We start from the raw sequence: 27,713 nt of genomic DNA, 5'->3' as shown, positions 1-27,713 counted from the left end.
ATCAACATAGACAATATGTCGGAAAGAGAATTCAGGCTAACAATTATCCAGGCAATAGCTAGGTTGGAGAAAGCCATGGATGACCAAACAGAATTGATTAGGGCCGAACTGAAAGCGACCAGACAGGATGTTCACAATGTTAGGGCGGAGCTTAAAGCTACCAGGGAGGAGGTCCACAATGCTCTCAATGAGTTCCAATCCAATCTAAACTCTCTCAAAGCTAGGGTAACTGAGACAGAAGATAGAATTAGTGATCTGGAAGACAAACAGATAGAGAGAAAGGATCAGGAGGAAGCCTGGAACAAACAGCTTAGATCCCATGAAAGCAGAATTAGGGAAATAAGTGAAGCCAAGAAGCGTTCCAACGTCAGAATTATTGGAATTCCTGAAGGGGAGGAGAAAGAAAGAAGTCTAGAAGATGTCGTGGACCAAGTCCTCCATGAAAACTTTCCGAATCTCGCGAATGAAACCAGCGTTCATGTACTAGAGGCTGAACGGTCTCCACCCAAGATTATACATTCGAAAAAAACACCACAACACCTGATAGTCAAATTGAGGAATCATAATTGTAGGTATAATCTCTTGAAAGCCGCCAGGGCAAAGAGGCTCCTTACTTACAGAGGGAAGCCCATCAGAATAACGTCAAACCTGTCCACAGAGACCTGGCAAGCCAGAAGAGGCTGGCAAGATATATTCAGGGCACTAAATGAGAAGAACATGCAGCCAAGAATACTTTATCCAGCAAGACTGACATTCAAAATGGATGGAGAGATAAAGAGTTTCCAAGACCGGCAAGGCTTAAAAGACTATGCAACCACCAAGCCGACACTGCAGCAAATATTAAGGGGGGTTCTATAAAAGAGGAAAAATCCCAAGAAGAGCATTGAACAGAAATATAGAGACAGTCTACAGAAAGAAAGACTTCAAAGGTAACTCGATGTCAATGAAAACGTATCTATCAATAATCACTCTCTATGTGAATGGCCTAAATGCACCCATAAAACGGCACAGGTTTTCAGATTGGATAAAAAGACAGGACCCATCCATATGATGTCTACAAGAGACCCATTTTGAACCTAAAGATACACGCAGACTAAAAGTGAATGGGTGGAGAAGCATCTTTCATGCCAATGGGACTCAAAAGAAGACTGGGGTAGCGATTCTCATATCAGATAAATTAGACTTCAAACTAGAGACTGTAGTCAGAGATACAGAATGACACTACATAATCCTTAAAGGGACTATCCACCAAGATGATCTAACAATTGTAAATATCTATGCTCCCAATATGGGAGCAGCCAATTACTTAAGAAAACTGTTAATCAAGATAAAGAGTCATATTGATATGAATACACTAATCGTAGGAGATCTTAACGCACCTCTTTCAGAATTAGACAGATCATCGAAGCAGAAAATCAATAAAGAAACAAGAGCATTGAATGACACATTGGACCAGATGGACCTCATAGATATATACAGAACATTCCACCCTAAAACAGCAGAATACTCATTCTTCTCAAGTGCACACGGAACCTTCTCCAGAATAGACCACATACTGGGTCACAAATCAGGACTCAACTGATACCATAAGACTGAGATTATTCCCTGCATATTCTCAGATCACAATGCTTTGAAACTGGAGCTCAATCACAAGGAAAAGTTCAGAAAGAACTCAAACACCTGGAAGCTAAAGACCACCTTGCTTAAGAATGCTTGGATCAACCAGGAGATCAAAGAAGAACTGAAACAATTCATGGAAACCAATGAGAATGAAGACACTTCGGTCCAAAACCTATGGGATACAGCAAAGGCAGTCCTAAGGGGAAAATATATAGCCATCCAAGCCTCGCTCAAAAAAATTGAAAAATCCAGAACACACCAGCTGTCTCTACACCTTAAAGAACTGGAGGATCAACAACAAATCAAACCAACTCCACACGTAAGAAGCGAAATCATCAAGATTAGAGCTGAGATCAATGAGGGAGAAACCAGAGATACAGTAGAACGTATCAATGAAAGTAGAAGCTGGTTTTTTGAAAGAATCAATAAGATCGATAAGCCACTGGCTACACTAATCCAAAAGAAAAGAGAGAAATCCCAAATTCATAAAATTATGAATGAAAAGGGAGAGATCACAACTAATGCCAAGGAAGTAGAAACAATCATCAGAAGTTATTACGAACAGTTATATGCCAATAAGCTTAGCAACCTAGATGAAATGGATGCATTCCTGGAAAAATATAAACTACCAAAATTGAACCAGGAAGAAATCGACAACCTGAATAGACTGATATCTAATAACGAGATTGAATCAGTGATCAAAAACCTCCCAAAAAACAAGAGCCCAGGACCTGACGGATTCCCTGGGGAATTCTACCGAACCTTCAAAGAAGAAATAACACCTATTCTCCTGAAGCTGCTTCAAAAAATTGAAGCAGAAGGAAAACTTCCAGACTCTTTCTATGAAGCCAGCATTACCCTGATCCCCAAACCAGGCAAGGACCCTACCAAAACGGAGAATTTCAGACCAATATCACTGATGAATATGGATGCTAACATTCTCAGCAAGATCCTAGCCAACAGGATCCAACAGCACATTAAAAAGATTAATCACCATGATCAGGTGGGTTTGATCCCTGGGCTGCAAGGATGGTTCAACATTCGCAAATCAATCAATGTGATACAACAAATTAATATGAGAAGAGAGAAGAACCACATGGTCCTCTCAATTGATGCAGAAAAAGCATTTGACAAAATCCAACAGCTGTTCCTGATTAAAATGCTTCAAAGTATAGGGATAGAGGGAACATTCCTGAACCTCATCAAATCTATCTATGAAAGACCCACAGCAAATATCATCCTCAATGGGAAAAAGCTTGCAGCCTTCCCATTGAGATCAGGAATAAGACAAGGATGCCCACTTTCACCCCTCTTGTTCAACATAGTATTAGAAGTCTTAGCAACAGCAATCAGACAACAGAGAGAAATAAAAGGTATCCAAATTGGTAATGAAGAAGTCAAACTCTCTCTCTTCGCAGATGACAGGATTCTTTATATGGAAAATACAAAAGACTCCACCCCCAAACTACTAGAACTCATACAGCAATTCAGCAGCGTGGCAGGATACAAAGTCAATGTGCAGAAATCAGTGGCTTTCTTATACACTAACAATGAAAATACAGAAAGGGAAATTAGAGAATCGATTCCATTTACTATAGCACCAAGAACCATAAGATACCTGGGAATAAACTTAACTAAAGAGGTAAAGGATCTGTACTTGAGGAACTACAGAACACTCATGAAAGAAATTGAAGAAGAGGGGGAGGAGTCAAGATGGCGGAGAAGTAGCAGGCTGAGACTACCTCAGCTAGCAGGAGATCAGCTAGAGAGCTTATCTAAAGATTGCAAACACCTGCAAATCCATCGGCAGATCGAAGAGAAGAAGAACAGCAATTCTAGAAACAGAAAAACAACCACTTTCTGAAAGGTAGGACTGGCGGAGAAGTGAATCCAAAGCGACGGGAAGAGAGACCCCGGGGGGGAGGGGCCGGCTCCCGGCAAGCGGCGGAGCAACGGAGCACAAAATCAGGACTTTTAAAAGTCTGTTCCGCTGAGGGACATCGCTCCGGAGGCTAAACCGGGGCGAAGCCCACACGGGGTCGGCGTGACCTCAGGTCCCGCGGGGTCACAGAAGGATCGGGGGTGTCTGAGTGTCGCAGAGCTTGCGGTTATTGGAACGGGAAAGCCGGCTGCAGAGACAGAGCCGACAGTAAGCTCACAGCTCGGAGTTGCCTTGAACCGGTCGCAAGCTTGGTGAGCTCGGAGCGCGGCCGGAGGTTAGGCAGACGCGAGTTACCAGGAGCAGTTCGCTGAGGGCGCACAGGGGAGCGGGGCCCTGGGCTCTCGGCTCCTCCGGGCCGGAGACCAGGAGGCCGCCATTTGTATTCCCGTCCTCCGGAACTCTACGGAAAGCGCTCAGGGAACAAAAGCTCCTGAAAGCAAAGCCGAGCAGATCACTCAGCCCCGGCCCCTGGTAAGGGCGGTGTAATTCCGCCTGGGGCAAAGACACTTGAGAATCACTACACCAGGCCCCTCCCCCAGAAGATCAACAAGAAATCCAGGCAAGACCAAGTTCACCTACCAAGGAGTGCAGTTTCAATACCAAGGAGAGAGCAGCAGAATTCCAGAGGAGGAGAAAACAAACCACGGAACTCATGGCTTTCTGCCGGTGATTTTTTAGTCTTGCAGTTAATTTATTTTTTTTTCTTTTTCATTTTTTTTCTCTTCTTCTGCTAAAATTTTTTATAATTTTACCCTTTTCTTTTTTAACGTTTTTTAACTAGATTATCTAATATATATATATTTTTCTTTTTTATACTTTTCTTTATTCATTTTCTTTTTTTTTAATTCTTTTTTTTTCTTTCTTTCTTTTTGAACCTCTTTTTATCCCCAAATCAGAAGAGATCCTAATCTCTTCAATTTTTTTTTTCTTCACTCTTTTTTAAATTCTTGATTGAATTTTTAATTCAATCTCTTTTTTTTAATTCTTTTTTTCTTTTTTTCTTTCTTTCTTTTTGAACCTCTTTTTATCCCCAAATCAGAAGAGATCCCAAACAGAAGAGATTGGGAGATCCCAATCAGAAGAGATTGGGAGATCCCAATCAAAGGAGATCCCAATCAGAGGAGATCCCTCACCCAATCGTGAGGGGCGAGAAATCCCCCCACATGATTTGGGATCTCTTCTGATTTGGTTAAAGCATATTTTCCTGGGATTGTTGCCACCCTTTTAGTATTTTACTTGCTCCCTCATATACTCTTAGCTGGACAAAATGACAAGGCGGAAAAATTCACAACAAAAAAAAGAACAAGAGGCAGTACCGAAGGCTAGGGACCTAATCAATACAGACATTGGTAATATGTCAGATCTAGAGTTCAAAATGACAATTCTCAAGGTTATAGCCGGGCTTGAAAAAGGCATGGAAGATATTAGAGAAACCCTCTCCAGAGATATAAAAGCACTTTCTGGAGAAATAAAAGAACTAAAATCTAACCAAGTTGAAATCAAAAAGGCTATTAATGAATTTCAATCAAAAATGGAGGCTCTCACTGCGAGGATAAATGAGGCAGAAGAAAGAATTAGCGATATAGAAGACCAAATGACAGAGAATAAAGAAGCTGAGCAAAAGAGGGACAAACAGCTACTGGACCATGAGGGGGGAATTCGAGAGATAAGTGACACCATCAGACGAAACAACATTAGAATAATTGGGATTCCAGAAGAAGAAGAAAGAGAGAGGGGAGCAGAAGGTATACTGGAGAGAATTATTGGGGAGAATTTCCCCAATATGGCAAAGGGAACGAGCATCAAAATTCAGGAGGTTCAGAGAACGCCCCTCAAAATCAATAAGAATAGGCCCACACCCCGTCACCTAATAGTAAAACTTACAAGCCTTAGTGACAAAGAGAAAATCTTGAAAGCAGCCCGGGAAAAGAAGTCTGTAACATACAATGGTAAAAGTATTAGATTGGCAGCTGACTTATCCACAGAGACCTGGCAGGCCAGAAAGAGCTGGCATGACATTTTCAGAGCACTAAACGAGAAAAACATGCAGCCAAGAATACTATATCCAGCTAGGCTATCATTGAAAATAGAAGGAGAGATTAAAAGCTTCCAGGACAAACAAAAACTGAAAGCATTTGCAAACACCAAACCAGCTCTACAGGAAATACTGAAAGGGGTCCTCTAAGCAAAGAGAGAGCCTACAAGTGGTAGATCAGAAAGGAACAGAGACAATATACAGTAACAGTCACCTTACAGGCAATACAATGGCACTAAAATCATATCTCTCAATAGTTACCCTGAATGTTAATGGGCTAAATGCCCCAATCAAAAGACACAGGGTATCAGAATGGATAAAAAAACAAAACCCATCTATATGTTGCCTCCAAGAAACTCATTTTAAACCCGAAGACACCTCCAGACTTAAAGTGAGGGGGTGGAAAAGAATTTACCATGCTAATGGACATCAGAAAAAAGCAGGAGTGGCAATCCTTATATCAGATCAATTAGATTTTAAGCCAAAGACTATAATAAGAGATGAGGAAGGACACTATATCATACTCAAAGGGTCTGTCCAACAAGAAGATCTAACAATTTTAAATATCTATGCCCCCAACGTGGGCGCAGCCAACTATATAAACCAATTAATAACAAAATCAAAGAAACACATCAACAATAATACAATAATAGTAGGGGACTTTAACACTCCCCTCACTGAAATGGACAGATCATCCAAGCAAAAGATCAACAGGGAAATAAAGGCCTTAAATGATACACTGGATGAGATGGACATCACAGATATATTCAGAACATTTCATCCCAAAGCAACAGAATACACATTCTTCTCTAGTGCACATGGAACATTCTCCAGAATAGATCACATCCTCGGTCCTAAATCAGGACTCAACCGGTATCAAAAGATTGGGATCATTCCCTGCATATTTTCAGACCACAATGCTCTGAAGCTAGAACTCAACCACAAGAGGAAGTTTGGAAAGAACACAAATACATGGAGACTAAACAGCATCCTTCTAAAGAATGAATGGGTCAACCGGGAAATTAAAGAAGAATTGAAAAAAATCATGGAAACAAATGATAATGAAAATACAACGGTTCAAAATCTGTGGGACACAACAAAGGCAGTCCTGAGAGGAAAATATATAGCGGTACAAGCTTTTCTCAAGAAACAAGAAAGGTCTCAGGTACACAACCTAACCCTACACCTAAAGGAGCTGGAGAAAGAACAAGAAAGAAACCCTAAGCCCAGCAGGAGAAGAGAAATCATAAAGATCAGAGCAGAACTCAATGAAATAGAAACCAAAAAAACAATAGAACAAATCAACCAAACTAGGAGCTGGTTCTTTGAAAGAATTAATAAAATTGATAAACCCTTGGCCAGACTTATCAAAAAGAAAAGAGAAAGGACCCAAATAAATAAAATCATGAATGAAAGAGGAGAGATCACAACTAACACCAAAGAAATACAAACTATTATAAGAACATACTATGAGCAACTCTACGCCAACAAATTTGACAATCTGGAAGAAATGGATGCATTCCTAGAAACATATAAACTACCAAAATTGAACCAGGAAGAAATAGAAAGCCTGAACAGACCCATAACCAGTAAGGAGATTGAAACAGTCATTAAAAATCTCCAAACAAACAAAAGCCCAGGGCCAGATGGCTTCCCGGGGGAATTCTACCAAACATTTAAAGAAGAACTAATTCCTATTCTCCTGAAACTGTTCCAAAAAATAGAAATGGAAGGAAAACTCCCAAACTCATTTTATGAGGCCAGCATCACCTTGATCCCCAAACCAGACAAGGATCCCATCAAAAAAGAGAGCTATAGAACAATATCCTTGATGAACACAGATGCGAAAATTCTCACCAAAATACTAGCCAATAGGATTCAACAGTACATTAAAAGGATTATTCACCACGACCAAGTGGGATTTATCCCAGGGCTGCAAGGTTGGTTCAACATCCGCAAATCAGTCAATGTGATACAACACATCAATAAAAGAAAGAACAAGAACCATATGATACTCTCAATAGATGCTGAAAAAGCATTTGACAAAGTACAGCATCCCTTCCTGATCAAAACCCTTCAAAGTGTAGGGATAGAGGGCACATACCTCAATATCATCAAAGCCATCTATGAAAAACCCACTGCAAATATCATTCTCAATGGAGAAAAACTGAAAGCTTTTCCACTAAGGTCAGGAACACGGCAGGGATGTCCATTATCACCACTGCTATTCAACATAGTACTAGAAGTCCTAGCCTCAGCAATCAGACAACAAAAGGAAATTAAAGGCATCCAAATCGGCAAAGAAGAAGTCAAATTATCACTCTTCGCGGATGATATGATACTCTATGTGGAAAACCCAAAAGACTCCACTCCAAAACTGCTAGAACTTATACAGGAATTCAGTAAAGTGTCAGGATATAAGATCAATGCACAGAAATCAGTTGCATTTCTCTACACCAACAACAAGACAGAAGAAAGAGAAATTAAGGAGTCAATCCCATTTACAATTGCACCCCAAACCATAAGATACCTAGGAATAAACCTAACCAAAGAGGCTAAGAATCTATACTCAGAAAACTATAAAGTACTCATGAAAGAAATTGAGGAAGACACAAAGAAATGGAAAAATGTTCCATGCTCCTGGATTGGAAGAATAAATATTGTGAAAATGTCTATGTTACCTAGAGCAATCTACACATTTAATGCAATTCCTATCAAAGTACCATCCATCTTCTTCAAAGAAATGGAACAAATAATTTTAAAATTTATATGGAACCAGAAAAGACCTCGAATAGCCAAAGGGATATTGAAAAACAAAGCCAAAGTTGGTGGCATCACAATTCCGGACTTCAAGCTTTATTACAAAGCTGTCATCATCAAGACAGCATGGTACTGGCACAAAGACAGACACATAGACCAATGGAATAGAATAGAGAGCCCAGAAATAGACCCTCAACTCTATGGTCAACTAATCTTCGACAAAGCAGGAAAGAATGTCCAATGGAAAAAAGACAGCCTCTTCAATAAATGGTGTTGGGAAAATTGGACAGCCACGTGCAGAAAAATGAAATTGGACCATTTCCTTACACCACACACAAAAATAGATTCAAAATGGATTAAGGACCTCAATGTGAGAAAGGAATCCATCAAAATCCTTGAGGAGAACACAGGCAGCAACCTCTTCGACCTCAGCCGCAGCAACATCTTCCTAGGAACATCGCCAAAGGCAAGGGAAGCAAGGGCAAAAATGAACTATTGGGATTTCATCAAGATCAAAAGCTTTTGCACAGCAAAGGAAACAGTTAACAAAATCAAAAGACAACTGACAGAATGGGAGAAGATATTTGCAAACGACATATCAGATAAAGGACTAGTGTCCAAAATCTATAAAGAACTTAACAAACTCAACACCCAAAGAACAAATAATCCAATCAAGAAATGGGCAGAGGACATGAACAGACGTTTCTGCAAAGAAGACATCCAGATGGCCAACAGACACATGAAAAAGTGCTCCATATCACTCGGCATCAGGGAAATACAAATCAAAACCACAATGAGATATCACCTCACACCAGTCAGAATGGCTAAAATCAACAAGTCAGGAAATGACAGATGCTGGCGAGGATGCGGAGAAAGGGGAACCCTCCTACACTGTTGGTGGGAATGCAAGCTGGTGCAACCACTCTGGAAAACAGCATGGAGGTTCCTCAAAATGTTGAAAATAGAACTGCCCTATGACCCAGCAATTGCACTACTGGGAATTTACCCTAAAGGTACAAACGTAGTGATCCAAAGGGGCAAGTGCACCCGAATGTTTATAGCAGCAATGTCCACAATAGCCAAATTATGGAAAGAACCTAGATGTCCATCAACAGATGAATGGATCAAGAAGATGTGGTATATATACACAATGGAATACTATGCAGCCATCAAAAGAAACGAAATCTTGCCATTTGCGACAACATGGATGGAACTAGAGCGTATCATGCTTAGCGAAATAAGTCAAGCGGAGAAAGACAACTATCATATGATCTCCCTGATATGAGGGAGTGGTGATGCAACATGGGGGCTTAAGTGGGTAGGAATAGAATCCATGAAACAAGATGGGATAGGGAGGGAGAGAAACCATAAGTGACTCTTAATCTCACGAAACAAACTGTGGGTTGCTGGGGGGAGGGGGGTTGGGAGAAGGGGGGTAGGGTTATGGACATTGGGGAGGGTATGTGCTTTTGGGTAAATTGGAAGGGGAGATGAACCATAAGAGACTATGGACTCTGAATAACAGTCTGAGGGGTTTGAAGTGGCGGGGGGGTGGGAGGTTGGGGTACCAGGTGGTGGGTATTATAGAGGGCACAGCTTGCATGGAGCACTGGGTGTGGTGAAAAAATAATGAATACTGTTTTTCTGAAAATAAATAAATTGGAAAAAAAAAAGAAAAGAAAAAAAAAAAAGAAATTGAAGAAGACACAAATAGATGGAAGACCATTCCATGCTCTTGGACTGGAAGAATAAACATTGTTAAAATGTCTATACTGCCTAGAGCAATCTATACTTTTAATGCCATTCCGATCAAAATTCCACCGGCATTCTTCAAAGAGCTGGAGCAAATAATCCAAAAATTTGTATGGAATCACAAGAGACCCCGAATCGCTAAGGAAATGTTGAAAAACAAAAATAAAGCTGGCGGCATCACCTTACCTGATTTCAAGCTTTATTACAAAGCTGTGATCACCAAGACAGCATGGTACTGGCATAGAAACAGACACATAGACCAGTGGAACAGAGTAGAGAGCCCTGATATGGACCCTCAACTCTATGGTCAATTAATCTTTGACGAAACAGGAAAAAATATACAGTGGAAAAAAGACAGTGTCTTCAATAAATGGTGCTGGGAAAACTGGACAGCTATATGTAGAAGAATGAAACTCGACCATTCTCTTACACTGTACACAAAGATCAACTCAAAATGGATAAAAGACCTCAACGTGAGACAGGAATCCATCAGAATCTTAGAGGAGAACATAGGCAGTAATCTCTTTGATATCAGCCACAACAACTTCTTTCAAGATACATCTCCAAAGCAAAGGAAACAAAAGCGAAAATAAACTTCTGGGACTTCATCAAAATCAAAAGCTTCCGCACAGCAAAGGAAACAGTCAAAAAAACAAAGAGGCAACCCACGGAATGGGAGAAGATATTTGCAAATGACAGTACAGACAAAAGGTTGATATCCAGGATCTATAATGAACTCCTCAAACTCAACGCACAGGAATCAGACAAGCACATCAAAAAATGGGCAGAAGATATGAACAGACACTTCTCCAATCAAGAAATACAAATGGCTATCAGACACATGAAAAAATGCTCATCATCATTAGCTCTCAGGGAGATTCAAATTAAAACCACATTGATATATCACCTTACACCAGTTAAAATGGCCAAAATTAACAAAACGGGAAACAACATGTGTTGGAGAGGATGTGGAGAAAGGGGAACCCTCTTACACTGTTGGTGGGAATGCAAGTTGGTGCAGCCTCTTTGGAGAACAGTGTGGAGATTCCTCAAGAAATTAAAAATAGAGCTTCCCTATGACCCTGCAATTGCACTCCTGGGTATTTACCCCAAAGATACAGATGTCGTGAAAAGAAGGGCCATCTGTACCCCAATGTTTATAGCAGCAATGGCCACGGTCGCCAAACTATGGAAAGAACCAAGATGCCCTTCAACGGATGAATGGATAAGGAAGATGTGGTCCATATACACTATGGAGTATTATGCCTCCATCAGAAAGGATGAATACCCAACTTTTGTAGCAATATGGACGGGACTGGAAGAGATTATGCTGAGTGAAATAAGTCAAGCAGAGAGAGTCAATTATCATATGGTTTCACTTATTTGTGGAGCATAACAAATAGCATGGAGGACAAGGGGTGTTAGAGAGGAGTAGGGAATTTGGGTAAATTGGAAGGGGAGGTGAACCATGAGAGACTATGGACTCTGAAAAACAATCTGAGGGGTTTGAAGTGGCGGGGGGTTGGGAGGTTGGGGTACCAGGTGGTGGGTATTATAGAGGGCACGGCTTGCATGGAGCACTGGGTGTGGTAAAAAAATAATGAATACTGTTTTTCTGAAAATAAATAAATAAATAATAATTTAAAAAAAAGAAGAGGGAGACACTGTTTTGAGCAGTTTCAATTAAAATAATATTGGAACAGATAATTAGAAGAAGACTCCATAACCCATCTCTCCTCGTCCATCCATTAACCACATCTTATAAGTGTGTACTACACACCTTACAATTAAGAAAACAATCTCAAAAGTTTATGAAAAGCTCCCACTTTACATTAAAATACATTCTTTGTCTTTACCATTCTACAAGTTACACAAATGCGTCATATCAAGTATTCACATTTCAGTAATGGGACAGAAATCTGTGCTACAATGTCATGATGGCAGTATTCTCAATAGCCGTAGACAGACACATTCCAAAAACCCATCACGTGAGGCAAGACCACATTAAATGTGTTACATACACATAATGGAATGCTATTCAGCCATAAGAAACAAAATTGTCAATATTCTGTAAAATGGGTGCACCTTGAAAAACTTATAGTCTTTTTGAAAGAAGGCACACACAGAAAGATGTACATTACAAGATCCCACTCTTTGAGGAAACTAGAGCAGGGAAATTCACAGAACCAGGAAGTCCGATGGACAGAGGAAGGGGAGAGGGGTGGTTACGTCTTTATGGGAACAGAGGTTACATGAGATGGGATGGAAATGTTTTCAATGTAGATGGTAATGTTGTCTACAAAGAATTAGAGATGTATGGAGTACATGGGAATGTACTCACTGAGAATATATGTACTAATTAATAAAAGCATAAATACTACATAGATTCCATCACATAAAAACCTAATACTCCAAGGCAATAGAAGAGAGATAGGGTCACAGCAGATGAGGAGGGAAAACAGCTGAACAGGTCCCATGACCAGGTGAAGAAGTGGCAAGCTGGTTTGGCTTCACAGTGGGCAGGAGGGCTTAGGGGTGTGTGTGCTGAAACCCAGTGTGCCTTGAGTCTTTTCCCCATATTGATGCTGATGAGTTCCCACTGATGACATTCCCTCTATTTGAAAGCCAAGACCCCATTTCTCTTTTCCATCCTGCTCCCCTCCTCTGTGTTTCTATGTACACCAAGGACGCTGGCCCAGCAGCAGGTCAGGAATTGCTTGGTCACTTTTCACATCCATTCACTCTGGCCCTGCATCCACATCAAGCAGTACTCCCCAAGTCATTCCTGACTAGCACAGCCAATGTCCTGACAGCTCCTCTGTGTTCTCCTAGACGCAGTGGAGGTCCATCCCAACGACCTTCCTAGGGACAGGACAGAGGAAGGTGCCCCAACTCGCCCTGAGGTAAGCTCACCTCTTTCTCAGAGACAGAAATGTTCCTTCCTTGATTTCTTCCACCAATGGAGGATAAAAATCTGGCACTTTACCTCCCAGGGGAGGGGGTAAGCAGTCTCCCCTTGTGGAGCAATCCACAAGCTGGATCCAACCTCTTACAGACAGTGGACTCAAAAAGGGTGATGACACGGGACAGCCTCAGTTACAAATTCGATGTGATCAAACAGCTTCTTCAGCAGAAAAGGTTTCTCCTTGAAAAAGATGTTCTGTCAATCAGAATGGACTTCAGAGATCTGCCATGAAAAACTCCAGCATCATTCAAAGTGTCCTCTTTAACTTGGGTGAAGGGACATGGACTCAACAACAATACCTCATCCACTTAATTGCCTGAAGTCCTTCCCAGACAACAGAGCTGGCCCAACAGTGTACAGGATGCTCGGATCCTCACTGTATTTCCTTTTCCTCAATCACTGGTAGACACTGGGAAGAATGACAGCTATACGTATTTAGGAGTGTCAGGCTTTGGGAGGAAATCTAGAGTACAAAGAAGCCTGCCGCCTGATTCTGGATTCCAACAAGGAGTGGGGGTTGTGGGATACTGACTGAGACTGTCTAGTAAGGCACGGTGACCACATTGTAGAGGTCCTGGAAGAACTAGTACATATGGAAGGGGTGATTTTTGTGCATGTGGGATGAAGGCCCTGTTAGTGTGTGTCTGTGTGTGTGTATCTATGCGTTATGCTTGTGGACACGAATGTGTGCCTTTCTCAGGAGGTCTTTCTCAAACTTTCATCACAATCAAATCAAAACGCTATAATCACCCTGGCACACTACATACTCATTCCCCTGCTCATCACAGCTGTACCTGGAGGATGTCTCCATTTGCTTTTCTCAGACGGGCGTGGTGTGGAGATGAATAATCCAAACCCTTGACCTCCTACATGGAGAGCCAAGATTTGAACCCAGGTTTCAATATGAAAGTTGCTCTGGCCTACACACCTTAGTCCCTCAGCCAGGGGGTCGTGATATACCATAGGTGCTAGCTAGCAAAGGGGCACCAGCATCTGTGCACACAGCCAAAAACCTAGATCCTACGAAGGTCCCCTGCAGGACCCAACATGACACAGTGGCCTCCAAGGTCACAGAAGCCAGGGCAAGGATAGAAGCCCATGTTAAAGATTACAGCCTGGTCCCTGGAGTCAAGTGCACAGTGAAAAGCCACATCCTCGTGGACAAGCCCATAATGCTGTAAAGGGTGTGGGCCCATGGAGGACAGAACAGGGCTACATCTGTCATAGCTGGACTCAAGGTGTATACACGACGAAGGGCAGAAAAGCATCACAGAGGGAATTTAGTGTACTTGGTAAGATTTCCATAAGCCTTAGGAAGGTTCAAATTCTCTAAGCACACACTCAGCACCACTGGCAAATAGAAACCCAAGGTCAAGCTTGGTTGGAAGCTTTGGAACCAACACCCCTGGGGCAAATCTCCTGTAAAGGCAGCTTAGAAAATGTTAGCACACACTCCAAGACTCTTCTGTGTAAGGAATTTCCCACTGGTCAGAACACCTGGGGTGGTTTGAACAGCCGCTGTCTTCATTGGAAACACACACACACACACACACACACACACACACACACACGGTACAGCCCAAGAAAAGTGGAAGGAATATATCAAACTCATTGACTGGTGGCTTTTTACACAAGCTACAATTTCAGTGTTTTCAAGTGTTGCACATGGGATTTTCTAAAGACAAATGATAAGTGAGGAAAACTACTGGGATCTTTTTCTGAGGATTGAATTCAGCCCCACATGAAATGTTGCCTATCATCCATTGCAAAATCTTACAAAGACATGATGCATACAGTCACAGCATACAGGGATCCTGGGCCCAGAATGGATTTCCAAAGAAGAGTGTGACAGCTAAGTGGCACTTCAGTCAGGAGAGGTTATGGGACTCAGTCCTCACACAGAAGCCAGGTTAGGGTTCACATGTATTTGACTATTTTGCTTTGATCGGGCTCACCTTAGCTGGGAAGACAAACCCCCTCTTCTTATTTCCTTCCTGCTCCTCCCCCATCCCGTCCTCTGTGCACTCTGTGTAGAAGGCCTACAGCAGTGCAGTCTGTACCTCCTAACCATGCACACATTCACCTCCTGTCCTCATCCACCCAATCTCCCTGCCTACTTCCTGAGCAGCCACACTAGTGTCCTCACAGTGGCTCTGGATCCTCCTAGCTCCCCACAACGACCTGATGGAAGAGCTACCCAGTTTGACAGCAGAGGAAGAAACTCCAATTCTCACTCAGGTAAACTCATTTTTTAAAGATTTTATTTATCTGAGAGAGAGGGAGAGAGAGTGCAGGCAGGGGAGTGGCAGAGGCAGAGGAAGCAGCAGGCTCCCCGTTTGAGCAGGGAGCCCAATGTGGGGCTCCATCCCAGGACCCTAGGATCCTGTCCTAAGCTGAAGGCAGAAGCTTGAGTGTAGAGCCACTCGGTCACCTCAGTAAAGTCATTTTGTGCATCTCAGGGACAACTGGTGTTTGCTTTCTATTTCCATGAACATCTGAGCATGTACATGCCAGAGGGTAGAGAAAATTTCCTTGGTGCTGAGAGTCTGTAGTGAGTTTATACCATTAACTGACACTGTATTTAGAGGGGCACTGAGAAAACGTCACCACCCATTCATTAGGCAATGGCTGGTCATGAGTGTTTTCCAGGAGATAATTTTGTCTATGGGAACTAGCTCTGTAGTTGCTGTAGAGATTGGACTTGGGAGAGCTGACATTCCAAACTAGAGCCTTTTCTGGAGGTGATTTTTCTCCTTCTTTGGGTCATACTCAATGACTGCATCCCATCTAGCTTGCTTACATCAGCAAGGGCACAGAGATGTGTGCACATGTTGTGCACAGGGTGATGTGATTCTCACAGGGTTTCCCTTTATTCACCTGCAGGAGGCGGCAACTGGAAATGGCCCATGTACGTATTCTTAGATCAGTCACATCTTGGGGACAAATCTAGCTGAAGAACAAGGTAGGGCTTTCTCTCCTCCTTTGGTCCGACCTTCCCTGATTCTGAGTTCCTGCTGGGAATGGAGGCTGGGGTAGACTGAAAAAAATGGTGTTCTCTATTAACCTAGGACCCTTTGCTACAGGTCCTGCAAACAAGGAGGTCATTTAGGTGGTGTGCTTGGTGCGTCTGAGGGTTGGGGCTTGTTCCTGTGTAGGTTGATGAGATGGGACTGAGCATGTTGGTGTGCTGAGTGTGTGTTTCATCAGAAGACATCTCCCAGTTAATGGAGTTCAGTGCACGGGTCAAAGTTTCAAAGCCAAACCTCCTACATCCCCACTGTGCACACCCCCTAGGATGCCACATTCTTCGCGGACCACAACTATACCTGGAGGGCTTCTTCGGATTCCCTTTCCTCCGACAGGGATGGGGAGAAAGGGAGGGACCAACATCTTCTTAGTTGGGGACATTTCTCAGACATGGTCAAAGCACAAATGAATCAGGAAGCTAGTCTATCAACACATAATCATCAGCCTTAGAAAAAACGCTCACACCTTGAATGCACAGAGTGAGGGCTCCTGGCAAATGGCAACTGTCAGGAAAGCGGCAGCATTAGCTTGGTGCCCAATCAAACTTCCTGACAATCTGCTACATGGCCAGGTTAGAGAGTCTTGTGCTCTCACCTGAAATCTGTTCTCTAAAGAAGTTGCCACTTGCTACAGGGGGTGGGTGGGTGGGCTCCTGGGACATTGGGTCCCACTGACTCAAAGGACACACCCACATGGCACAGATAAGGAAGACTGGGAAGAAGCAGCACTTTGTGGATGGGGACTCTTTTGAAATGCAGAGATGTCTTATGTTAAAATCCTTTGGTTTTCCTTATCAAATGATTCACGAAGGAAACAACAACAACAACAACAAAACAAAACAAAACAAAACAAAACAAAACAAAACAACCTGTAGGATAGTTGTGCTAGGATTGAATGCAACCTTTTACCACAGTGTTCTTCTGATGAAATACAATCTTCGAGAAGAGATTAGAGATAGGTAGGAACAGTGTAGGTTTATCCTGGCAAAGAAATGGTCTTGAAGGGACTCCTGGATAGCTCAGTGGGTTAAAGACTCTGCCTTTGGCTCAGGTCATGATCCCAGGGTCCTGGGATTGAGCCTGGCATCATCAGGCTCCCTGCTGGGGCGGGGGCCACTCTGCCCCCCGCGCCTGCCTTTCTGCCTACTTGTGATCTCTTTCCTAGGAACATCGCCAAAAGCAAGGGAAGCAAAGGCAAAAATGAACTGTTGGGATTTCATCAAGATCAAAAGCTTTTGCACAGCAAAGGAAACAGTTAACAAAATCAAAAGACAACTGACAGAATGGGAGAAGATATTTGCAAACGACATATCAGATAAAGGACTAGTGTCCAAAATCTATAAAGAACTTAACAAACTCAACACCCAAAGAACAAATAATCCAATCAAGAAATGGGCAGAGGACATGAACAGATGTTTCTGCAAAGAAGACATCCAGATGGCCAACAGACACATCAAATAAATAAATAAAATCTTAAAAAAATAAAAAGAAGAAGTGGTCTTGAGAACGTCCACGACACAGTCGCCAGTTTGAGGAATTTGTCAGTAAAACCTAGTGTGCATATTAGTATTTACCCTCTTTCAGATTGAAGATGTCACCCTGATTCGTCCCCTGTAGCTAAACTTCAGAGTCAATGTTTCTCTTTCCATTCCTGCTCCTTCCCCTGACCTTTCTTAATGCAGCAGCAGCTTGCTCAGTCCATACCCATTTAACCCAATGTCTCCATACACTTGCGTGCATGCCCATACCTAGCAAAACTCTCTGACCTATTCTGCCAAGCCCCACCAATGTCCTGAACGTTTCTGTATATTATCTACCTAGCTTCCCTGGATGGCCTGATGGGTGAAGCTTCCACAGAAAGTACAGACGAAGACACTCCATTTTTCACCAGTGTGGTGTGTTGGCCTTTCTTTGTGTGAGACACAACATTTTTCTGACTCTTTTAATAAAAGTCAGGTACAAAAATATCAGCATATAGAATTCACATGGTGGGGAGAGGGTTAGTGATAATCTGTTACCAAAAGCTACCTAATCCCAAAGACATTGTGTGTGGGTGGGTAGGTGGACAACCACAGCAGGATCACCTACAATCTGTTAGGCAGTGAGCTTTGGTACGGGTAACAGCTATTCCTCCTTGCCACCTATTTTGTCCAGTGGGAGCCAGGACATGGAACCTGTAGGAAGATTGGGCACCTTTCTGCATGACTCATTTTGCTCTCTTCATACTTTGGGGTTCACCTGCCTCTATCACCCTTCCTGGTCTGGTTTTCTCCCATCACCAGGAGAACAAAAGAGCTGTGCACGCAGGAATAGGCATGATTTGATGTTCATAACGTTTTCTTTTCTGAAATCACAGGTGGCCCTGCCAGAAAGGGGGAGTGGTAGGTATACTGTAACCTGGAATCTCTCACTGGTTTGGAATTACCTGGACAATGGGCAAGGTGGGGCTTCCTTGTAGGCTCCATCTTGAGAGCCACCCAGAATGCAGATCCTGCTGCAATGAGATTAAGAGTCATGTTCTGAACAAAGACCTGGGGCCTCATGACCTTGTTCCCAGAAGCTACTTTGCTGTCCTTAGGTGCTGTAGGTTTGGGTGCTGGGCAGGAAGTGTGTTTCCATGGGAATCCATGTGCTGTGATTCTCAGGGTTGGTGTGTGTGTTAGTTTCATGAATAGTGTGTAACCGTATGGGTTTGTTCCCCTCAACATGGATTAATGGCGTCCACTTTCTCAGCGAAGTTTCCCATCACCATCATGTCATGAATGTCTATGCATGTGAAAACTTTTCAACACGTACAATTTAAATAGGTGTTCACTCCTTGCAAATACACATCAATTCCCCTGGAAAACAAATTCCATCGCTAACTAGGAAGAGGAGAACTGTGCCCCAAAGACACAATGTTGTCTTTTCCAATCCCTGTTATGGACTCAGTGTCCATGGCACTCTCACCTCATGGTAGGTCTCGGGCAGGAGTGGTCACAGTACCTCCCTCTTACCACTTCATTCACACACCCATCTATGCATCAGAGGCCCCACGATGCATCTTCCCAACCTCATCAGAAGCACTGAGTTCTGGGACAGACTCCATCCTTCTGTAGGAGGCTTCTGGGGGCAGCCTTGTGCAACAGCCCATTCGAGGAGGACCCTGACGAAGAAGCAGTGGCCAGGAAGCTGGGGCCAATTCACTCCATGTTTCTTCGTGGAGATCTACCATTTCCTTTCAGATACTGTGTCTAAGAATTAAACCGGCCTTCTCCTGTGGGAAATCACACACCCACCACTGGTCTTAGCTGGGGCTCTCTGATGTGGGCCCCAAAGGTGTCCTATCAAAGGAGAAATTAGGTCTTCCTCAGGGACTAAGCACCACTGTGGGGACCTTGGTCTTCTCCAAGCAGAAACAAAGGGTGTTTTGAGCATTGCAAGGTGGTGAAAAAGAAGCTCATACCTAAACAAGTTGACAGGACAATCACCACTTCCCTGTCTGCCTGTCAGTGCAAGAGGGGCTTGTTTTATCTGGAAGGCTTGGGCCTGTAAAGAAGTCAAGGTGGTTCAGTGCCTGGGAATGGAAACAGAGCCAAATTAGGATTTCACGTTTCTTTTGCAGCAAACAAGTGTTTCTCTTGTGAGAAACATGTATTTTAATAGAATCTGATTTTCATATACCCATTTTCCTTACTCGCATGTGCTGGATCTATGGGAGTTCCTTTCACAACTCTCTGAGGACACTCAACATGCTTTTGCAGGGTAGTTGCACTATTCTGCATTCTACTAATACCATACAAAGTCTCAAATTTTCTGCATCCTTCCAACATGAGTTTTGGGTTTGAATTCCTGGTTTGGGCCCTCACTACCCTAACAGACAATGCCACAGCTCATGGTCTTTTGGATGTACATTGCCTTCACGATGCCTTATGTTGAGCATCATTTCATATGTCTGGCCAGTGAGTCGTTTCCTTTGCAGCACAGTCTTTTTTTTTCTCAGCATAACAGTATTCATTGTTTTTGCACCACACCCAGTTCTCCATGCAATCCGTGCCCTCTCTAATATCCACCACCTGGTTCCCCCAACCTCCCACCCCACGCCACTTCAAACCCCTCAGATTGTTTTACAGAGTCCATAGTCTCTCATGGTTCACCTCCCCTTACAATTTCCCCAAACTCCCTTCTCCTCTCTAACTCCCCTTGTCCTCCATACTATTTTTTATGCTCCACAAATAAATGAAACCATATAATTGACTTTCTCTGCTTGACTTATTTCAGTCTATTCAAGTCTTTTTCTCTATTCTCTCATTTGGTGAAATGCCGTTCTTTTTTTGTTCTTTCATTCTGTAAATGAACACCTTTTGTGAAGTAAGGATTGAAAATGGTGTCTCCACTATGTATGCTACCTTTTCATTCTCATAGTTGTTTCAGAAGAGGATTTTTAAGGATGCTTATTCTGGTCTGTAGTCTTGTCAAGCATTGTGATGCCATCATGAGCACATTTATTTGGGGTTTTCTCTTTCACTACCACGTGCCCTGTCCATTTTTATGCCAGCACCATCCTGCTTGCTCAGGGAAGTGATACAATGTATTTTAAAGTCAGCATATATGGAGCCAACACCTGCTTCTTCAATGTTTTGGCTCATTGTGTTCCTTTGTGGTCCCATATATATGTTAGCAATTTCTTTGTTTTGAGAACATCACATTGTGATTTTGGTCAGTGTTGCATTGAATCTGTTCCACATTTATTCTAGGAACTGGGGATTCACCTTACTCTCTTAGGGTCCAAAGGCCTCCAAAAGTGCCTGTGGGTGTGCGTGAGCCTGGAAACTTCTTACATATCAGTGGCCCTGTCAGGTCAGCCACTAATGCTAGAGAAATATGCAGGAGAACAGGGCTTGTGTCTCGCTCATGGTTGGCTTCTAGTGTTGTGCTATCCAGGAAAGAGTCTGTCTACAACCCATTTTACACAGTTATTATCTCAATGAACTATTCTAAAATCATAAAAGAAAAGGAAATGACCAGTTGCTCACTCCTGATGGGAGAATGGTCATGGGCATGTAGAACTGACACTGAGGTGACTGCTGCAGCATCCTGGTCTAATTAGAAGGGATGAGACTCCAATCCCTGTCTCCTTGAAGGAATCTGACTGCACCAGTCCCATGAACATCTGACAGCAGAGCAAAAAGATCAGGCAGATGCTACAAGGCCCATAGACATCTCAACGGAACTGGGATGAATGGGTGAGTCAGTCTGTCTAATAACAGCATTATTCCTGTTTCAGTTCCCACAGATTTGTATGTAGAGAACATCTACAACTCCAGCAGTGAGGATGAAGTCCCTTCAGATAGGGAATGGCACAGAAGAAGTAAACAGTGGGAGAGGACTCCAGGGAACATGGGGTTTCCCCTGCCACTCTGGAGAATGAAGAAGGTGGGTTAAAAATCAGAAAGCAAAGGGATGCCTTGATGATAGACATGATTTGTTCATTTCATTCTTTCTGAATGAAAAGAACAGAAATTGTGTCCACGGGCCTTTAGGGTAGTCGGGGTTTGTAATCACCACTTTACTTCTTGGCAGCTATTTTAAGGCACTTTCCCATCAAATCTGCACTTGCCTCCCTTTGCTGCTGCCACATGTCAAAGCTTGGTCTCTTTGCTCATGGCCTCTTGGGAATTGTGCACAAGAGATTCTGGATCTTTCTTGGCATGGGCCTATAACCGTCATGACTTGGCAGCCACAACAACCTCCTCCTGTGAGAGAACTGGGGCTCTAAGTTCTGGGGTGAGCTAGGAGGTGGAAGACGGTAATCTCTCTCCCTCATGACATTCAGTACCAAACCTTCTTTATCCTGTCCAATCTGATGTACCTTCAAGGGGACTCCCAGAGCTGGAGAAGGTAAAGTGTACTTCCCCTGGCTCCACTACATAGTCTCCCATGTCCCTTAGCTTCTGACAGCCTTCACACCCCACACAAATCTGACATGTGAATGTGTTTCCAGGAGAGAGAGACCCCATGCAGCTGCCTTGGAAAAGCCCTGTCACGGGCCTGGTCCTCCAGGCTTGTGTGAAGGGGCTGCTGCACCTGCTTCACACACTTGTGGTCCAAGCTCCACCCTATCTCTCACCGGTGTTGTCTAAGCATAGTATAGAGCCTCTTGGGAGCAGGGCCAGGGAGTCACTGCTCCTCTCACAAACCCACCTCTCCATCACACAACACAAGCCATGTTCCTTACTCCCCCCATCAGGCCCATCCTATGAATGTTCCTCAGGCCTGCCGAGGGCTCTATGAACACCCCTGCCCCATCCATTTACTGCAGGCCTCAAGAGGAGTACTGGAAGGAACCTGTGTTTCATTGACCACAAAGTTACTCATTGTCCAGGGCTGCACTCAACAACTGAGGGAAATTGGAGAACTTCCTATGCTCTCATTTCCATTCTCTGGAAGTGTTACCTTTGTAACACTTCTGGAAACAGAGGACATTGTATCAGCCTGAAACATGTCCCTAGGAAGGTCATCTCGGTCACTGGGCAGACATGGGCTATAGGGAGGTGGTAGGCCATCTCTCCCTGCAGTTCCCCAGCAATCCCAGACCCATGACAGCTGCTCCCAACACAGAGGGATCAGAGGCTTGATCCTGAGGGAGCCAGGATCTATACTCTCTTTCCTTGGTTGCCCCCTCTTTGACAACAGTATGACTGGTGAAGCATGGCAGGGGAAGGACATGGAGCATCATTAGGAGGAGGAGGAGGAGGAGGAGGGGAGCAGAAAGGGAGAGGATCAGGGACAGAGGAAGGCAAAGTCCTGCATAAACAGTCATGGGGACACTGACTGCTTCCAGGTGTGAAAGGATAAAACACACATCCTTCCTGGTCTTGGAGAGAATCGGAGGTGGGAAAAGCAGGTGGGCAACTGGAGACCCACTTCCACCCTGTGGGAATAAGTGACCAAGGTCAGGGAAGACTCAGAGCTGGGGTCCCATCCAACTGAGGTCAGAGTCCATCATCTTCAGAGCAGCAGGCCATAGGTCCTCACCTCCACTAACTCCCCTTTGTCCTCTCCCACGGCTGCCCCAGCATCATTGGAGCTCTATGCACTGGAAGCTGGTTCCAATGGAAGGAGCCACACTGTGCCTCTAATTCATTACCGCCTCCATCTTCTGAACTTCCTCTTTCTTCTGTCCATAAGCAGCTCTTCTTAGCTCTTCCCTACTCCCTGTTTTATGAGGCCCACCCTGGAGAACCTTGTCCCCTGCAGGCTCTGAGGCATTGCATCTGAACTGTTTCATGAAATCCCTCTGCAGCCCTCCTCACCCCTTCCCTAGCATCACCTTGACCCCTCACCACGGAGTCTGGTAACCAGCCCTGGACAGCAGAGGAGGGAGCAGGATTGAGAGTCACAGGGCACTGCTCACCCTGCTGGAAGGGACTCAGGAAGGGACGCCGGGCCTGGGTGTCCCCACAGGGTTGTCTCCTGCCTGGGAGTCTGTGCTCATGCTGCATTCTGCTCTTGCTTCCAGCTCTCAAGAAGCTTCCCTTCTATGGACTTGACAGAAACAACAAGGGAAGCAGAAGAGGAGGACTTAGGAATGGGGTGAGTTGGGCAGGAAAAGGGGCAGGCAAACATGGACACGTGTTCTCCCTCATTTCCCTGACTTCGTTGTGGGCACCTCGGGAAGCCACACAAAACCCAGGGTGCTGCCCCAGCCTCTGACCACAAAGAGGAGATGAGAGGAAGGTCACAGTCCCTGTAGGAACTAAGAAGCCCTGAGAATATCCCACAGGGAAACTCCACCAGATCCACGCAACTCCCCGTGCTGGCTGGGCGGTGTCCTCCAGGAGCTGCTGACCTTGGTGGGAGGGCAGTTGCTGCCTAGAGGGACTTGACTGCAGACAGCCGATGCATTGTGCTCTTCTGGTAAAAGGCGCCATGACCTATTGATTCCCTCACTCTACACGACCCACGTCTTGCCCTCCCACCCTAGAAAAGTAACCAGAGGGCTTTCTCCCTGAGATGAGGGTGGCCTCATCTCATACTTTAGGCATCTGAGAAATGGGCAAACAAGACAGACCTCTGGGCACATGTGAGAAGGCCAGCTCACCCCTCCCTGCACTGCATGCCTGTGGGCACGTAGTAGGCCATGGTCTCAAGCAGAGTCATGTATGTCTGCCACTCCTTCAGGACCTGCCCAACTCCTCGATTTCCCAGAGCCTCCAAGAAGCCTTGTGGGTGGTAGTGGGTCTCCTCATGGCACCATTTAGCCATGAGAGTTTGATATTGTATTGATTCTACTCAATCCCTCAATCTACAGGGATGACCCTCAGGGAAAGGACATGCTGCCTGCTCCCAACTCGCCTGCTGCCTTCCCATGGCATGTGGACTGTACAAACTCGCTTCCCATGGGAGTCGGGAGCACGTTGCCTCTGCAACACCGCAGAAGGGCATGTTAAGGGCTCTCAGAGAGGCTGGTGAAGGGACATTCCAGCAGGAGGAGGACCTGGCAGTCATGGAGGAAGTCAGGGAAGTGCCTAAGTGACCCTGGGAGTGTAGCCTTCATTCAGCCCCAGGGGGCCCTTGGGAAACTTCTCTTTATGCCACACAGGGTTCCTGCAGGGAAACCTCCACCTCAAGACCTCAGAAGACACGTCCCACAGTACACCACAGGCCTCTGGTAAGACCTGACCCAGGCCATAGGCCACTTGCTATCTCATACAACTTCACCTGCTGTCTCCATAGCTATGCCACAGGACAGTCTGCTCACGACCCTGAGGCACCAGAGTCTCCAGAGATGCTCAGACAAAGGGAGCCCGGAGGGCCCTGGGGACCCACCTGTGGCTTCAGTTTGGGCCTGGAGGAATACTTGGTGTATAAACACAAGGAAACACGTCTGCAGGAATGGCTCTCTTGCACCTGACCTCTGCAGGCCAACAAAGAGAAGACTTCTGTGCATCCTGCCAGAAGATGGCACTGGAACCCCAAGGACAAAACAAGGGGAACCTCTGAGTCAGCCCCCACACCCAGAGTTGACTGCCCAGGCCCTGCTGATGACTAACACTTGGAGCAGAAGGAAATTATCTGGGCCGGGCCTTCAACAGTCCATTGTCTGGTAAGACTGGGCCCACCTGTGACTGTTGGGCCCAGGAGCCTTCCAGTCTTTTCCCTGTTTGCTGCAGTGACTGCTCCTCCTCCACCATCCCTCCAGTCCCCAGTAAGAATGCAGATGTTTGCCTCACAACTTTTAAAATTTTTATTTCCCATAATGCCTCTCTACCAGTTCCTCTTCTCTCTTTCTCAAACCGTTCCTTCCTCCCTTCCTTCCTTTCCTTCACTGTCTTTTTGTTCTTTGTAATCCTTCATCCCTTCCCCTCTTTTTCTTTTGTTCTGTTATGTTAGTCACCACAAAGTCACCAGTTCCTCTTCTTTTGTTCTGTTATTTTGTTCTTTTCTTTTGTTCTGTTATGTTAGTCACCACAAAGTCACCAGTTCCTCTTCTCTCTTTCTCAAACTGTTCCTTCCTCCCTTCCTTCCTTTCCTTCATTGTCTCTTTGTTCTTTGTAATCCTTCCTCCATTCCCCTCTTTTTCTTTTTTTCTGTTATGTTAATCACCACAAAGTCACCAGTTCCTCTTCTTTTGTTCTGTTATTTTGTTCTTTTCTTTTGTTATGTTATGTTAGTCACCACAAAGTCACCAGTTCCTCTTCTTTCTCAAACCGTTCCTTCCTCCCTTCCTTCCTTTCCTTCATTGTCTCTTTGTTCTTTGTAATCCTTCCTCCCTTCCCCTCTTTTTCTTTTGTTCTGTTATGTTAGTCACCACAAAGTACTTCAGTAGTTTTTCATATAGTGTTTCATGACTCACTATTTCTGTGTAAGACCCAAGTGCTCACTGTAATATGTTCCCTATTAAAAGAATGAAATGATACCCACATGGGTGCATCTCAAAGGTCTGCTTCTCTGCAAGTCAAGTGTAAGCTTCACGGTAATGAAGTCCACACTACAGATGGACATGGGATACACTAAGAATTCCCCACAATCCCCTGTCTTCCAAGAGACTGAGCAAATAGGTTATTCCACCTAAAATCTGAAGTTTCTAAACTGAAATGGGCCTCAAGTGAAGGCATCACCCGAGTGTCTGTAAAAGTCACTCACCTACATAATCTTTGAAACTTAAACATCTAAAATATAATCATAATTTTACATGGGTATGAGGCTACCATGCAGAAAGATCCATCTGAATTCAGGAAAGTAACACTGCACCTGACTAGAACTGACATGCAGAGTTTTACGCATAGACTAAACCTGAAGGAAGGGGCTACACTGAGTCAGGAAGGAAGGAACATGAGTGAGCGATCCTTCCACGGCCTCTCCTGTCCTGGCCATTAGCAAAGGGTTCACACTGCACAGGAACCCAGCCAATGTTGGGGCACAGGAGGAGATTTCACATGTACCTCACCTCACTCCCTGTATTAACTCACTGTAGGGAGTGCTGGCCCCAATGAATGGCTCAAATCCTGAGCCATCTCCTGTCTCTACATTTCAGTCACTGACAGAAATACGATGTCTTTTCCCCAAATGCAGACCCCCTGGTTGATTGGGGGGACCCCAACATGTCCCCAGCTCCTCCTCACCTGCCCTTCATCCTACCAGAATTTGACTTTATCAACTGCCCAGCAGTTAGAAGTCCCAGGTCAGGTGACCACCCTGAATGACCAATAGGCTTCTTGAATCCCAACTGCCTCAGAACCCAGCACATTCCAAACCAACTGCCTATATGACAGTTGCTCAACTGACCACACCTCACTGTGGAGCAGTTAATGAACTAGGAAAGGGCTGGTCAGGCTGGCCCTTAGTGACTCAATGCATAAGTTTACCAGTCCCCATATCTCCTAGACTAAGATCTAACCCACTATCTGTGCAGCCTGGACTGAGGCCTTGAGAGAGCTGGAAGTAGCTGCACTTGCTCTGAGTGTGACCTTCCTTGCTCCTCCCTTCTTCCCAGCATCCACTCTATGTTGTGCAAACTGCAGTTTCTTCTCTTGAATCTACCTACTGATTTACACCCACAGCAACTTCAATGTTGTAGTCCGTGGAAATAATGTTTGTGACTGTTCCCTGTTGTTTGGACAGATGCCCATGCAGGTGCTGGTGAACCACAGTTGGGGACAGCCAGGAGAATTTCTTAGCTGCAGATGATATTGCTCTCACTCCAGTGTTTGAGCCCCTTATGATTTTTCCTTCTTATATCCTGAGCCATGATCCTGAAAAATACACTGAAACCAGAACCTTTGAGGTGAAGCTGAGGAAGACCCTGGGAACTCCTTATTCATTCCCTGGTCACACTTGCATTCCTGTTCACCAGGGCCTGGGGAGCCAACTGAGTCTGAGCTGGACTTGGAGAGGGGTGTTGGATGTGGTGTGCACCTACCTGACACCCCATGGACTGGGTGGGGACATGAGCATTTGGATGAAGTGATCTCAAAAACCAGTCCTCAGAGTGAGCAGAGAATACAGAGGCTGGTGTCCATGGCTGGTATCAAATCTTACTAGAAGCCACATATAACTGGGAAATTTACTTCACCTTTCTGTCCTTGGTTCCCTGTTCTGCCCTGGAGCTTCCTTAACTAGTATTATGTT

Source organism: Neovison vison, chromosome 3 (assembly GCF_020171115.1).
Source record: "Neovison vison isolate M4711 chromosome 3, ASM_NN_V1, whole genome shotgun sequence".
NCBI classification, from domain to species: Eukaryota; Metazoa; Chordata; class Mammalia; order Carnivora; family Mustelidae; genus Neogale; species Neogale vison.
Note: the sequence above shows the minus strand (reverse complement) of the source record.